Here is a 15,053-nt window from a genome sequence, read left to right as displayed (position 1 = left end):
ACTGAAGTCACCATCAATCACCTTTCCTCAAAAGAGGGCCGGGAAAATCGAGCAGAACATTTCACCCTTGACTTCAGTCTATTATACATTCATCAAACAGAACTAACATCTGTGGAAGAATAATAGGAAACAAAACTAACTGATCTATGTCTAGTACCAGGTTTGCAGTATTGAAGTAGAGAAGGAATACACTGAATGAAGCAACAGATAGCAATTAGAATGCTAATAGTAATCAAAATACCCCCTAATATTTGACGCAACATATGTAAATCAGGTAGCCAATTAAAGAGCCAGTCAAACCAGCCCTGGTCAATGTGTTTTCTAACCTCTTCCGTCAAGTCATGAAGTTTGTCAATATGAGCCTGAATGGATTTTGTATGGTCAGACAGGTTAAAACAACAAAGACCCTCAAAATCAGAACAATCATGTCCATGTTTGAGCAAAAGATAATCAATAGCCGCCCGGTTCTGCAAGATAGCTCTACGTTCACCCTGGGCGTCTAATAGTATGTCAGTCAGGATCGTAGAAGTATGATTAATGGATTTTACCATCCAGCAGGCCATTTTCCCAATAGACTTGGCATTATAGACCGCCAAGGCAGGAACACCAACAATTGAGATAGCTAAGCTAAGGTATTCAGATTTGGAATATAAATGCATAGACGAATCACAGTCGTCCTGTAGCATTACAGTATCTCGGATCACACGGGAATTAGCATTAGGATGCGAGGAGAACATCAACAAACTCAGTCTGGTAATGGCACAAGGGCCTCCGGAAATGTTCGCGGGAATATATGGCCAGGATGTATTACCACAAGAGAAGAGCCAACCAGAGGGTAGCAGCATTGTACGATAATGACTGGGGGTAACCACTAAACTCTTACAAGTCATATTATTTTGAACAGAGGTACATAATTTCGGTGATCTTCGGAAGCACAAAGTCCTTTCATGAGCTGTGAATGAAGTAGTACCTTTCAATTTTAAACGCACACACTCAGAAATAGCATTGGGATCACAAGTAAGGAAGAAACATAAATCACCCTGCGTGATATTATAAGTGATTATCTGGGACTGGATCAGGGGTGTCGAATCGGACAACTCAGTACATAAAGGGCAGTATTCATGTGTAGCAAAATCTCCCAAAAGGACATTAGGACGGGCATTCGATATATTAAAAATATGGGCCAAAGTCTCTAATGAAGCAGGGACAGCAACTAAACAAGTCGCTAGAATGTCAGTCACCGAACGCATCGGTGTTAAACAAAAATGAGGGGCATTAGTCACTCGCTTGGCCAAAGTAGTCCAAAAGTTCGATGACGAATCCCACGCAGCAAAGGAACGCGGCACCCGGGTTCTCAGATCAGCCCGGGTCGATAGGTTCCCTCCTTTCTCGTCGCAGCAGTCCAAAAGGAGTCCAACGCCGACACATCCTGCAGCAACAGTCCAGAGAATGATCTGAAAGAAAATCAAATACAGGCATTATTCATTCTCGTAGGTAACATTTGTCAGCTGGGACAGCTTCCCAGCTATCTTTCCCTGGTCTCATGACTAGAACAGTATTATCATGACCGGTTGCAATAATCTCAGCTTGTTCAGGGGGATTCTTAGGCGATTGCACCCAAACTCTAGCTCCAGGATTTTCCGTGGAGCCAAATCCTTTTTGTCCTCGTACAGTTAGCAACGTTGGGGCAGTGCCTTTTGTGATCTCACCACTGAAAACAGGCATTATCAACAATTGAGCAATTCGGTCAGTTTTATGAATCGGTAAATCAACCTCACTGCTATTCAGCAGGAGCACCTTAATCTCTCCCTGATAGTCACTGTCAATGACTCCTCCGAGTACTTGAACACCTTTCACAGCCAGCCCCGATCTAGGGGCGATTAATCCAAAATTTCCAGTGGGTATACAGACACCAAAACCGGTTTCAATGATGACTCGATCTTTACTCTTTATAATAGTATCATTCATGGCATGCAGGTCTAGACCTGCCGACCCCGGGGTCGCTCTGCATGGAGCCTGTGCTCCGGGGGTAATTTCCCAGTATATCACAGTGTCACCAATATAATTGGGCTTTGCATCGACATTCGGAGGAAACAAACGCATCAATGGAGATTCAGCATTTAGAAAGGGACGATTATTCAAAATTAATAAGGCCTGAAACAAATAATCTCTCCAATTCTTATAGCGGTCATCGGTTAACTTACGCAGTTGATGTTTCAGCAAACCGTTCATCCGCTCGATCAGGCCCGAGGCCTGAGGATAATATGGTATATGAAACACCCATTCAATATTATTTTCCACACAAAATTCCTGCACCAATCTTCCACGAAAATGGGATGCATTATCAGATTGAATTTGGAATGGGACACCATAATAAAGCATAATCAATTCCAATGTCTTAATGGTATTCACTTGGGTAGCTTGTTTACAGGGGAGGGCCACTAACAGGCCACTGTATGTATCAACAATGGTGCAAATGTATTGACAATTTTTACTCATAGGAAGTGGACCAATATAATCAATTTGCCAAATTTGAGCGGGCAGTTTTCCGCGATGTAAATGACCTTTAACAATTTGAGGCACTTTCCGCTGTCTAGCATGCTGACAAATGGGACAATGCAAAATAATGTCTTTAATTAAATCTAAAGGAATATAAATTCCTCGATCAGCAGCCTACCTGCTAGTGGCTTTTTCTCCATAATGTCCTGCTTTCTGGTGGGCCCATTTCGCCAATCCTTCCATATCAGAATCCTGCATGTCCACCAGTGCCTCAGCAATTTTAGATTGTTCATCTGCAATATTATGAAAAAATTTGTCAAGGGAGTCTATTGGGGTATGAGCATCCACGTGAAAGATTGTAACAGTACTTTGCGGGAGCATTTCCCAAATCTCTTGCCATAATTCTTTTCCCCACAGTTCTTTTGAATGCAATTCCCAATTATGGTAATGCCAAGTCGGTAACCAAACTGCCAATCCATTGGCAGTAGACCAGGAATCTGTAAAAATATGACATGTGCCAGGTAACTCTTGCTTTAGAACTTGATAAACAGCATAAAGCTCAGCAAATTGGCTGCTCTTTCCCTCACCAGTTGTACTCAGCAACTTTTGTGTGATCGGATTATAGGACACTGCCTTCCAATGTCGTTTTGTACCTATGAACCTTGCCGAACCATCAGTAAACCAAACGTGGTTTCTGTCCTCCGGGGACAAATCATCAAATGGCTTACCCCACTTGACAGGGGATTCCTGTACTAAAGGTACGGAGTATTCACTCTCTGTCTCAACCGATGGTGCCCGCGCCACCTGCTCATGCAAGGATGCAACTCCCTTTGGTCCCACACGTGCCCTATCCTGTATGTACCATTTCCATTTAATCACACGCGCCTCCTGAGCGTGTCCAATTCTGTGAGTTTTCGGCGAACTCAAAACCCACTGCATGATAGGAATTTCAGGTCGCAGGACCACATCATGTCCCAAAGTTAATAGCTCGGTATCCACCAGAGCCCAGTAACATGCAAGCAACTGTTTCTCAAAAGGTGTATAACGCTCACCAGCATCTGGTAACTTTTTAGTCCAAAAACCTAACGGTACTTTACTTCTGCCCTGTTTCTGCCACAAACTCCAATTTGCATAAAGGCCTTGTACAGACACATTCAAATCCACATCACCATCGCACACAGGCCATAAATCCAAAGCATACTGAATCGCTTCTTTTGCCAAACAAAACGCATCTTGCTGTGGTTTACCCCATTCAAACGCATTCTTTTTACGAGTGACTCGATACAAGGGGGCCAATATTTGACTCAAATGTGGAATATGCTGGCGCCAAAAACCAAATAAGCCGATGAAGCTTTGGGCTTCTTTCCTATTCCTCGGAACTGCAAAATCAAGAATCTTTTGTTTTACTTGTGGGGTCACTTCTCTGTGACCTTCATGCCAATTAATACCCAAAAATGTTACAGTCTGGGATGGACCTTGTAATTTATCCGGGTTGATTTGCCAACCTTTCTCACGCAAACACTCAAGGATTTTATCTAATTGGGTCTGTACTTCATCTTGTGTTTCACCTTGAATCAGAATATCATCAATATAATGACATATCTGAATTCTCGAATGTACAGGTACCTCAGCCAAATTCTCTGCCACCAGCCGGTGACATATCGTAGGACTATGCACATAGCCCTGGGGAAGACTTCTAAACGTCATTTGACGTCCGCTCCATGTAAAACTGAATTGTTCCTGGCATTCAGGGGCAATCGGGATTGAAAAGAAAGCATTAGCAATATCAATGGACGCATACCATGTACCTGGATGCTTTTGAATTCTTTCAATTAAAGTAATGATATCCGGTACTGCGACAGTCAAAGGGGGCGTATACTTATTCAATTCTCGATAATCAACAGTCATGCGCCAGGAGTTATCACTCTTACGCACGGGCCAAACAGGATTATTCCAGGCAGAAGTAACCGGAGTTATAACTCCTGCATCCACCAAATCCTGAATAGTGGTACTAATTTCTTCATGACCACCTGGAATACGATACTGCTTCTGGCAAACCACTTTTGTCACCTGGGGAATCTTTATGGGGGGCATTCTTAAACGACCAACCCGTACGGGTCTGGATGATATATAATGTTTAGTTCCAAATTGATAACATCCATCATCCAAATGTAAAGTCATTCCTTTCAAAATGTCAATTCCAATTATGTACTCTACGAGGGGCACGACTAATACAGAATATTCTTTTCTAGGAATTCTGCCTATTCTCATTTCAATTATAGTTTGTACTGCGGGAGTTTCCTTTCCACCTAAACCAGTAATTGTAAAAAATTGGCCTTTAAATTTCTTTGATTTTCCATGAATAAGAGTGGCCTCCGCTCCTGTATCTACCAATGCTCGGGCCCTTTGAATATTACGATGTCTCCAAAAAATTTCAATATCAACATAGGGTCTATTATCTCGGTGAGCCCATCTGTGTACGGGAGCTTGACCTACTTCCTAGTCATTTTTACTGCGTTCTATCATCCAGGACAAATCAGGATAAAGGTTCTCACGTTTCTCAGGTATCAATATATCATGTTCATATCCATCTCCCTTACGAAATGGATTCCTGTCCTCCGTATTGTACTGTGAATTTCGATCAGAAAATCTGTGTCGATCCTCCCTCCTCCTCAACTCAGGGGACTGATCCCTTTCATGTCTACGTCGGCTGTTACCATAATCATCTCTCCCCCTTTCTCTCTCCCCCTCTCTCTCTCTCTCTCTTCCACGACGAGGGGACGCATCACGTACATAACGTCGATCATCACGACGATCAGAACGCACACGACGGTTGTCATCACCGCTGTCATCAGAATAATCACGACCGCACTCATTCGTCCGCACACGCCGGGCACCCTCCTTTCGGTCTAAACTGCGTTTGCGAAACAAGTCCCACAAACGAGAAGTAGTTTCACCATCAATATCCTCCTTCCTCACACCATCAGCCAAAAGTGCCATAAACATGTCACGTCTAGTAAGCTTATTGTCTCCAGGAGTACGAGTGTCAGACCGGGACTGTCGGTCAGGTTTAAACCAATCACCCAACTCACCGAGCTGGCGTACAGATTCCAGTACCATAGACAACGCGTTACCAGTCTGATTGATTAATAAGGTCATCATGACCTGCTTATAAGCAACCGGGGAAGAACGAATAATACGATTCCGCACAGAAGACGTTAACAAACCATCAAGCAATCTGTCAGCAGTACTCAGAAAAATCGCAGTTTTCATCACCTCCTCTTTGAGACGTTGTGCAGCATCGCGCAATGTATACCACGGCTTGTCATTCACAGGCCAGTCAGATTCAGTAGGGTACTTTTGATTACACCCCTCAGTCGCCAACTGAAGCAAACTGATTTGACCACCACCATTATAATTACGAAAATGATCTTGTACAGTAGAATCCGAACTCAAGGAACAGAATTTCAAAGAATCGCCAGCATCCAACATAATGCCAGCAGCGCCCAGTTCATAAAGGCGCACCATCCACGTAAGCAAGGACTCACCAGCGCGCTGTCGAAATCGCTGCAAAATATCACTAATTTCCTGTTGAGTAAAATCCTCCAAAGAATCCAAAGGAATACCGTTCGGATTACCGGGAGCCTGCTGCAACTTCCTACGAAAAACAGGATGTGCAGAGACCGCAGGAAGAGCACCACAAGGAGCCTGATCAGTAAACTTAGGGGAACAATCCGTATGAGAAGTATCAACAGAATGCAAAGAGCGATCATAGTCGCGGGACTCAAAATCTGTAGCACAAGAAGCAGATTTAAAAGCCCGTCCAGAGCGAGAAGACTCGCGATTGTTAGACTCCTCATCCGAGGAACGAGAATCACTCGAATTCCAGATATTACCATCCCATTCATCAGGATTCCAATCCAGTCCGGCGTTCGCCACGACCAATCGCACTTTCCGTTTAGAAACGTGACCCCGACGATTCTTGTATTTATATCGTGCAATCCGCACAGCCGCCCTTTCGGCGATAGTCTGATACGTCTCAAGCTTGTCGGCAAGCAATTTATTTTGACACCGCAACAAAGTATGATCATTCTGAATTTCAACAAACTTCCGTTCCATGTCCACATGCTCCTTCTGCAATTTCAACAACCTCTCATGTACAAGCCTGTACGCAGACAAGACAATCCAACCTCTGCGCCCTAAAATAGGAAGCTCATCACCCTTCGCTACTGGCGCCTTCTGCAAACAGGAAATCACATCAGCCGGCTCCGCCAGCTCCAGAAAAGAATTCCAATTCTCACTCAAACCAGTAGAATCAGCCCACTCGCGGGCCAAGGCCTCATAAGGCGTTGAATCCCAGCCGGGAATATCAACAGGCAACTTAAAAACAGATTTCGACTTTCTCAAAAACATCCTGACAAAACAAAACTATACACACAAATATAGACAAAGAATACACAAACGAAAGCACCTACGCGCCGAGGACAAATAGAAAAACAACCACGACGCACACAGGTTTCGTAAACGGTTCGTGACGCCAAATGTTCTGCCTGGTTTTTCAGATTAGATAAAACCAGCTCATCAGAGCCTTACTAACTCAGCCAGAACGTTACCCTCTCCCTTCCCTAGGACCTATTCACAACAGGTAACAACATATATCTACCACCTAAGGACAGGGAATTCCTAAGATACGTACCATGTACCTCCTATAATATCAGCAATCAGCGGCCTCGCGGTCCCATTCGAACCCAGACCTCTCTACCCAGACGGCAGTATCAGAATCGGCGATCTCGCGGTCCCATTCGAACCCAGACCTCTCTACCCAGACGGCAGTATCAGAATCGGCGATCTCGCGGTCTCATACAGACCCAGACAACCTACCCAGACGGCAGCATCAGAATCGGCGGCCTCGCGGTCCCATTCGAACCCAGACCTCTCTACCCAGACGGCAGTCTCAGAATCGGCGATCTCGCGGTCTCATACAGACCCAGACAACCTACCCAGACGGCAGCATCAGAATCGGCGGCCTCGCGGTCCCATTCGAACCCAGACCTCTCTACCCAGACGGCAGTATCAGAATCGGCGGCCTCGCAGTCCCATTCGAACCCAGACCTCTCTACCCAGACGGCAGTATCAGAATCGGCGGCCTCGCGGTCCCATTCAAACCCCGACCTCTCTACCCAGACGGCAGTATCAGAATCGGCGATCTCGCGGTCTCATACAGACCCAGACAACCTACCCAGACGGCAGCATCAGAATCGGCGGCCTCGCGGTCCCATTCGAACCCAGACCTCTCTACCCAGACGGCAGTATCAGAATCGGCGGCCTCGCGGTCCCATTCGAACCCAGACCTCTCTACCCAGACGGCAGTATCAGAATCGGCGGCCTCGCGGTCCCATTCGAACCCAGACCTCTCTACCCAGACGGCAGTATCAGAATCGGCGATCTCGCGGTCTCATACAGACCCAGACAACCTACCCAGACGGCAGCATCAGAATCGGCGGCCGCGCAGTCCCATTCGAACCCAGACCTCTCTACCCAGACGGCAGTATCAGAATCGGCGATCTCGTGGTCTCATACAGACCCAGACAACCTACCCAGACGGCAGCATCAGAATCGGCGGCCTCGCGGTCCCATTCGAACCCAGACCTCTCTACCCAGACGGCAGTATCAGAATCGGCGATCTCGCGGTCCCATTCGAACCCAGACCTCTCTACCCAGTGGCAGTTTATCCTATGATTACCATTACATAAAGGGATCGGTCTCACTATTCATCAGGGTTATAGAACTACAATGCTCCGGAACACACAACGGTTGCCAATTTGGATAATGTACAACGTATTCGTTAATTCAAGGGGCTCCTCTCTCCCTTATTCAGTTACCACTTACCTGATCAGGGTTAGCATCTGTTCACATAGCAGCATCTGACTAGAAGAATAGGTTACCCTCTCATACAAGAACACGCGGCACATGTCGGTTCACTAAGAACTGGGGTACTTTATTTCCCATTACAATAAACAAACATATAACATCATACTACAACACATAACCTGCAAAGAGAAGTACAAGATTAGGTTGTACACTCTAATAAGAAAGGGTCGACATCACCTTATTAATATGAAGTCCGCACTCAGCAGTCATCTAGGTTCCCTTCTCGTCTGTGCCTTGGCTCGTCTTGAAGTCACACCTCCGCAATCACGGGTACACGGCTGCACCGATATGCGCTGTTCCCTTCACCGTTCTCCAAGCCACTGGAACCTTCCTCTCATCGGCTACTCTCTTTCCCTGGCTGTTCTGCTAGGAGAGTATCTGTTCTCTCGATTCTTCTCCGCCTTTAGAATGGTGTCTGTCTTCCCTGGAATAAGTAATAGGTTTGCTACTAACGGCTAGATGCCGCCTACGAACTGACTGCACAACTATCTCGGGCTTTCACTAATATAGAAGAGTGTTTCTTCATGGAAAATTCCAGCCAGTAACCTGCCGCCCACCAAATTCTTGTACCTCCCCCTACCAAGGACACGTTCCCAGCCGGCCGGCCTGATGTTGTGTGTTCGGCATGAAGAAAAATACAATCCTTCGACAAGGGCCGGCCTGAACCGGTTCTCTCCAAGCGAACAACACCTCGTAACTAAAACATTACACTTGACCTAGAAGCATCCCAAGCTGCCGGGGCAGAAAGAGAGATGGAGTCTCTCCCGTTTGAGGCCTACCAGGCCCGAATTCAGCACAACTCCATGGAAAGTATAATAATACCCTAACTAAAGGACGGATTATCCCTAATACTAGCGAATCTATCCCCTAGCCTATATGTATAAGCCCTAATCTAGGGAGGAGAATACAGAATTATATCAAAGTGTCTCATAAATAGGCTCTATCCCCTACTCTAACCCTTGCACTGGAATGATAAGAGACTGAAGTCACCATCAATCACCTTTCCTCAAAAGAGGGCCGGGAAAATCGAGCAGAACACCAGCCTTGTTCATCCGGCACTTTAACACGATGGTATTTGTTAATTCGCAAAACGTCATGTCGCCTCAGAAATAGGAAGCACATGAAAACTTTTTTATATCCACACTCTTGCAACTTAATCAACACAATTATTCATTGAGAGGCTGTAGGAAGGAAACTCTAGTGATATGATCAACATTTATGACTGAAGCAAATAGATCAGCATTTTAAAAAGAAAGAAGGACAAAATGAATTTTTCTGAGGCCTACGTTAGGAAAGGAAAATAACACTAACAGGCATTGAGGCCTTCACAGAAAAATCACAAATCATAATTTTGTAAAGAATGTAATACACCATTATTAATAATATATAAGAAATTAGAGATTACATAGGAAACGATATAAGAAAAACATAATTTCAATTAACCCTATAAGCAGTCTGATTTTGTATTTTAAAAGTATAAACTATCACTATTCTAATAAGATTTGCATGATCAACGAAAACATAAGCAAGAATCATTTTACTTTAAGCATTTTCATGATCAAATTTTCTATAATTATACGATTTAAATTTTGTTCTATTATTAAGAAAAGTACAAGATCTGTTTACCCAATGGCATTCTCTCCCATTATCTATTCTAGGCAGGGTGTCTCTGATTAAAATGTCAGTGCTTCTACTTTTCAACTTTCTCTTTTCAGCAATTCCATGTGTCTTACTTAATTCCTTTTTTAAGAAATCAGAGTCTATGTTTACATCATTTCTTTGGGGCAAGAAGGTCCCCTGAATTGCACTAAGCACTTTGGGCCTCATTTATGAGAAATGACGCATCGCTGCGTGAAAGCAGCGATGCGTCACTTCTCAGTGCGCACTCCTTGCGACATACCTGATGCGTCATATTTAATGTATGATGCATCATGTCGCAAGGAGTTACAGATACGTCAGTATTTCTGACGTATCTGTAAGAGCAAAAGTGACGCATTGCTGGAGTGTGTCACAAAAGTGAGGCAACTCCATCAATGCGTCCTTTCACATGGGGAAAGCCCCATGTGAAAGGGCTTGCGTCAGTCTTACGCCTGCTGTGAGGCAGGCGCAAGATTTTGACGCAACAGCGTCCTAAAAGTGACGCAGTGAAATCTCATAGATTTCACTGCGTCACTATTACGAGGCTTTTTGCGGGGGAACGACCCCTCTGCATACATTATACCTGACACAGGTATAATGTAGCGCAGGGGTTTACAAAGTGACGCATCTCCTTAGATGCGTCACTTTGTAAATAGTGCGCAACAGGAGGCATGTTTTACGCCACCGATGCGTCACAAAAAGTGACGCTTCGGAAGCGCAAAACTGACACAAGGCCTCATAAATGAGGCCCTTTATATAGTAGGAGCGGGCAGAGGGCGAGTTAGCTCTCCCTACTTTCAAGGAATAATATTATGCATACTTTGCACAATATATGTCTAGATTTAAACAATAATTACATTCAGGGTTTTTTTGGTACATTTTTTTATGAATTTAATCTGTAAAGAAAATCAAATCCACTACCCACTATCAATTTTTAGATCTCCTAAATGTGTACGTTACAAGTGTTTACATTGGTTTTATCGTAAACCTCAGGCTTTCTACAGAAGATACTCTATTTCAGCAACTAATAGTTCAACTCCAATAGTTGGTCTTTTTGCCTCTGCAGGAATTAAAGATTTGTCTACAATCATTCAAAATTGGAATAAGGCAGGGTTCCGGAAACTTTCGGATTTCCTGCAGAACGATAGATGGTTAAATATAAGCAAAATGTCTAGATTAATTCCCTGTGATTTTCTTCTCCTGAGGTCAAGTCAAGTCAAAAAGTACTTTATTCGGTTCATAAAAGAAAAACCATAAAGGTATATTGAACATCAAAAGTCAGTGCCATAGCTAAATACAAAGGACTTGTGCAAATTAGCAATCCATACAGTGCTTTAACATGATTAAAAATATTCATTAAAAATATTGATTAAAAACTATAGGTCTAGAGATATCATATAAAAAAAAAATTAAAAACAAAATCATCCAATACGATTCATCTATTCATCGCTATGTACAGTGGGTCCATTTAATCTTTCTCTTTAATCTCATAGCTATGGTCAAAAAATTTGCTACGTTAAGGATTTCCCAAATATTAGAAAACATCTGTAAGTACATGAGGGCCAGTTTTACTTGTTTGAACCCCTTGTCTTTAATAAGAGGGATAATAAACCTTTTGCGAATAGGACGGAATGTTCACAAAAAAAGATAAAATGCATGGTATCCATAATAGAAAATCCGTCGCCGGAACAGATCTCCAGATCCATCTCCTTGGTCCAAACAGGACGTTCTGTAAGGAGGAGATGGAATTTATGTAATCTAAATTTTGTTAATAAAAATCGATGGTTAGTGTTGTTAAAGATTCTTAGATGTAAATAAATAAAATGTAAATGTACATGTATTTATATAGCGCAAATCACCGACACGGTATCTAAGCGCTTGCTTAGGGAACCCGTCCTGGTATTCCCCTGTGAGATACCCCGGCAGGGTATCCACAAGGTGAAAGCCAGGCATCCCGCCGTGAGGGGCCGTAGTGGAGATTAAGCAAGCTATTGCCCAGAGTCGCAGAGTGTGACCCCGTGAGTCGAGTAGGCACCGGAGCGAAAATTATCAAGTCCGTGGAATTTTAGAGCCCGAGACCCGCCGAGGCGGGGAATCGAACCCTGGTCCACGGCCGATCTCAGCTTCCTGGTCTGCCGCCTCTAACCACTGAGCCACACTTCTCCACTGATAGGGTTCTATATCACTTGTGGTTATTAATAGCTGGTGAGCCCTTACTGTAGGTTTTATCAATTCCTTATCTTCTCTGGTCGATAATGTCATCAGGTTATGTGTGTCCTTAGACCATTTCATATCCCCCTTCACTAATTTAAGTGGCAGGTCAAATAGTTCTGGACGACCTAATTTGGCTGCTAGTTTTTTCACATAATTCAGCGAAGGGATGCAATTACTATGCTCTAATGCCAAGCAATCCCTAAGGACCTCATGGTTCAGCTCCAATTCGGGGTTCAACCAGACTGACATCCATTTTAGTAATGGAGCTATAGCTATCCGATCTTCTAAGTATTTGACCCCACACTCTCGATGAACAATGTACCCGGAAGTTGACTGGGGAACAGACAGGATAGACTTCAAGAAATTATCCTCAGCCACCTGTAACAACTTTACATTTTTGATCCCCCACAAATCAGCTCCGTACATGGCTAAGGAAACACATTTAGCATCATATATTTTCAACACGGCCTGCAACGGCTTCAGACCCAATTTTCGAGAGAATCCCAAAACGGCCAGGATAGACCTAGCAAAGGCATTTCGTTTTGCAACCAGCTGGGGTAACCATGTACAGTTGTCATCAAAAATGACCCCTAAGTAAGGAAATCTGGACACCCTAGACAGAACATTCCCTTCACAGTGCAAGGTCTTGATTTTTTTGCCTCTATTCCCCACAATCATTACATGCGATTTAGAAAAATTAACACTCAGATCCAGCGCTTTCATAAAATCAGCAAAAGAGTTTAAAAGGCGTTGCAACCCTACTGCTTTGCGTGCTAAAAGAGCGGCATCATCGGCATATAATAATGAGAAACTTGCCTGCCCTCGTAATATCTTTGCATGCCTCACTTAAAACAGCACCTAGATCATTAATATAAAGGGTAAATAATAGGGGAGCTAAAATACAACCCTGCCTAACACCATTTGTAATCCCGATCTTGCCCGTACAGTTACCCAGACGGTCATATCTGACTACGGCCGAGAGGTCCCTATGCAAATCTGCAAGGAAGTGCACAATGTTTTCATCAATGCCAAACTTCAGGACCAACCCCCATAATTTGGACCTATTCACTCTGTCGAAGGCCAAGGAAAGGTCCATGAAGGCTAAGTATGGCGTTCCCTTTTCGGCAATTGTGTACTTTCCAATCAATAATTGAAGGTTGAGGCTTTGTTCTATAGTGCCTCGTCCCTTCCTAAACCCAAATTGTAGCCCTGACATGGTGTTAGTTTTGGTGAGCCAATCGGTAAGTTTGCATAAGACCACTCGACCTAAAACTTTAACGGCAGAATCAATAAGTGAGATCGGGCGGTAGTTACTTGGTTCCCCTCTATTGCCTTTTTTAAAAATTGGTACGATAACTAATTTAGACCAGGTAACAGGGATCCCTGATTTACATACCCTATTAAAAACATTAGTTAAAACTCTAGACCAGGTCTTAACATCTGATTTGAAGAGGTCGGCAGGAACGCCATCAGGGCCTGGGGCCTTATTACTTGTCATCTTCCTGATGGCGTCCGCCACCTCTGTCTTGGTGACCACCTCCCCAGAGTTTCCCCTTCATAAACTGACTTAAAATAAGAGCACCACACTTGTTCCTGTATGCCGCAGTCCAATTGGTTATTACAGGGATCATGAAGAAAATGTTTGTTTACGACGGCCCAGAATTTAGAACTATTCTTGAGCACATCTATGGAGGTTAATTCTTCCCAGGCTGCTTCCCTAATTTCTCGCCTCCTAGATTCCAGGGCTTTTTTGTAAGTTTTCCTTAATAGAGTCACAGTGGGCTTATCAACTGGTTTACATTTCAGAGCGGCCCTTAGCCTCTGATTAGCTAGTGAACAATTTTGATCAAACCACCCCTTTCCATCGGGATCTTTTATTTTGCCTGGCCATCTAGGATCGACTCCAACCTGGGTACAAATTTTTGAATAAGCCTCTAAAACCTCCTCATTCCCTGCTTGAAAATTCATACAAGTATGGAGCTCAGTTCCTACTTTCAAAAATAGGTTATTTAAAAAGTCTTCCGGTACAACTCTATTCCATCTAATTCTGCGAGCTTGATCTGTCGGTCGTATGTCAAACTTATTAGTCCTATTGTGGCTTATCTCGGGCGTTTTAATTAAATCAGTGATACTAAGAACCAAAGGATTATGGTCACTGTAATGTGACCAAACCACCGAGTAACCACGAATCTTGTCCGCCAGCGTTAAACTAATGAAAATATAATCAATAACCGACTGGCTTCCCTTCCCTTTAAAGCTGGGTATCTCCTCGTCCTCCCTAGATGGGAGCATCAGACCATTTTCTGCCAGAATTTTTTCAAGCATATCTCCTTGTGTGGAGTGCTCAAAATGAGTATCACCTTGCTCTAAGGGACCTAGTTGGTCTAATGACAGACATTTATACGGGCAACCATGGATATTAAAGTCTTCCAGAACTATGATGGAACAAAGATTATTATTAATCTCCCTATACTCTGCCAAAAATCGAATTAGCAAGACCAGATGATCAGTCGCGGTGGCTCTATCGTACGAGTTATAAAAGTTTACAAATAAGATATTGCCCGCCCCTTTACGAACAATTTGTACTGCCATACAATATGGTGACCCTGTAGCCAGTTGGATATGAGTGCCAGGGATAGAGGCAGAAATTAGTATAACCAGCCCGCCCTTCGCCCTCCCCATGTTAGATGCCACTGCAGGGATGAAGTGGGTAGAATAACCATCTACGCTGAGATGTTTCCTGTGTCCCATGTTTCTTGTAGCCCAATAAT

Source organism: Lissotriton helveticus, chromosome 2_1 (genome assembly GCF_964261635.1).
Source record: "Lissotriton helveticus chromosome 2_1, aLisHel1.1, whole genome shotgun sequence".
NCBI classification, from domain to species: domain Eukaryota; kingdom Metazoa; phylum Chordata; class Amphibia; order Caudata; family Salamandridae; genus Lissotriton; species Lissotriton helveticus.
The sequence above is the reverse complement of the archived record's forward strand: the minus strand, read 5'-3'. Positions refer to the sequence as shown.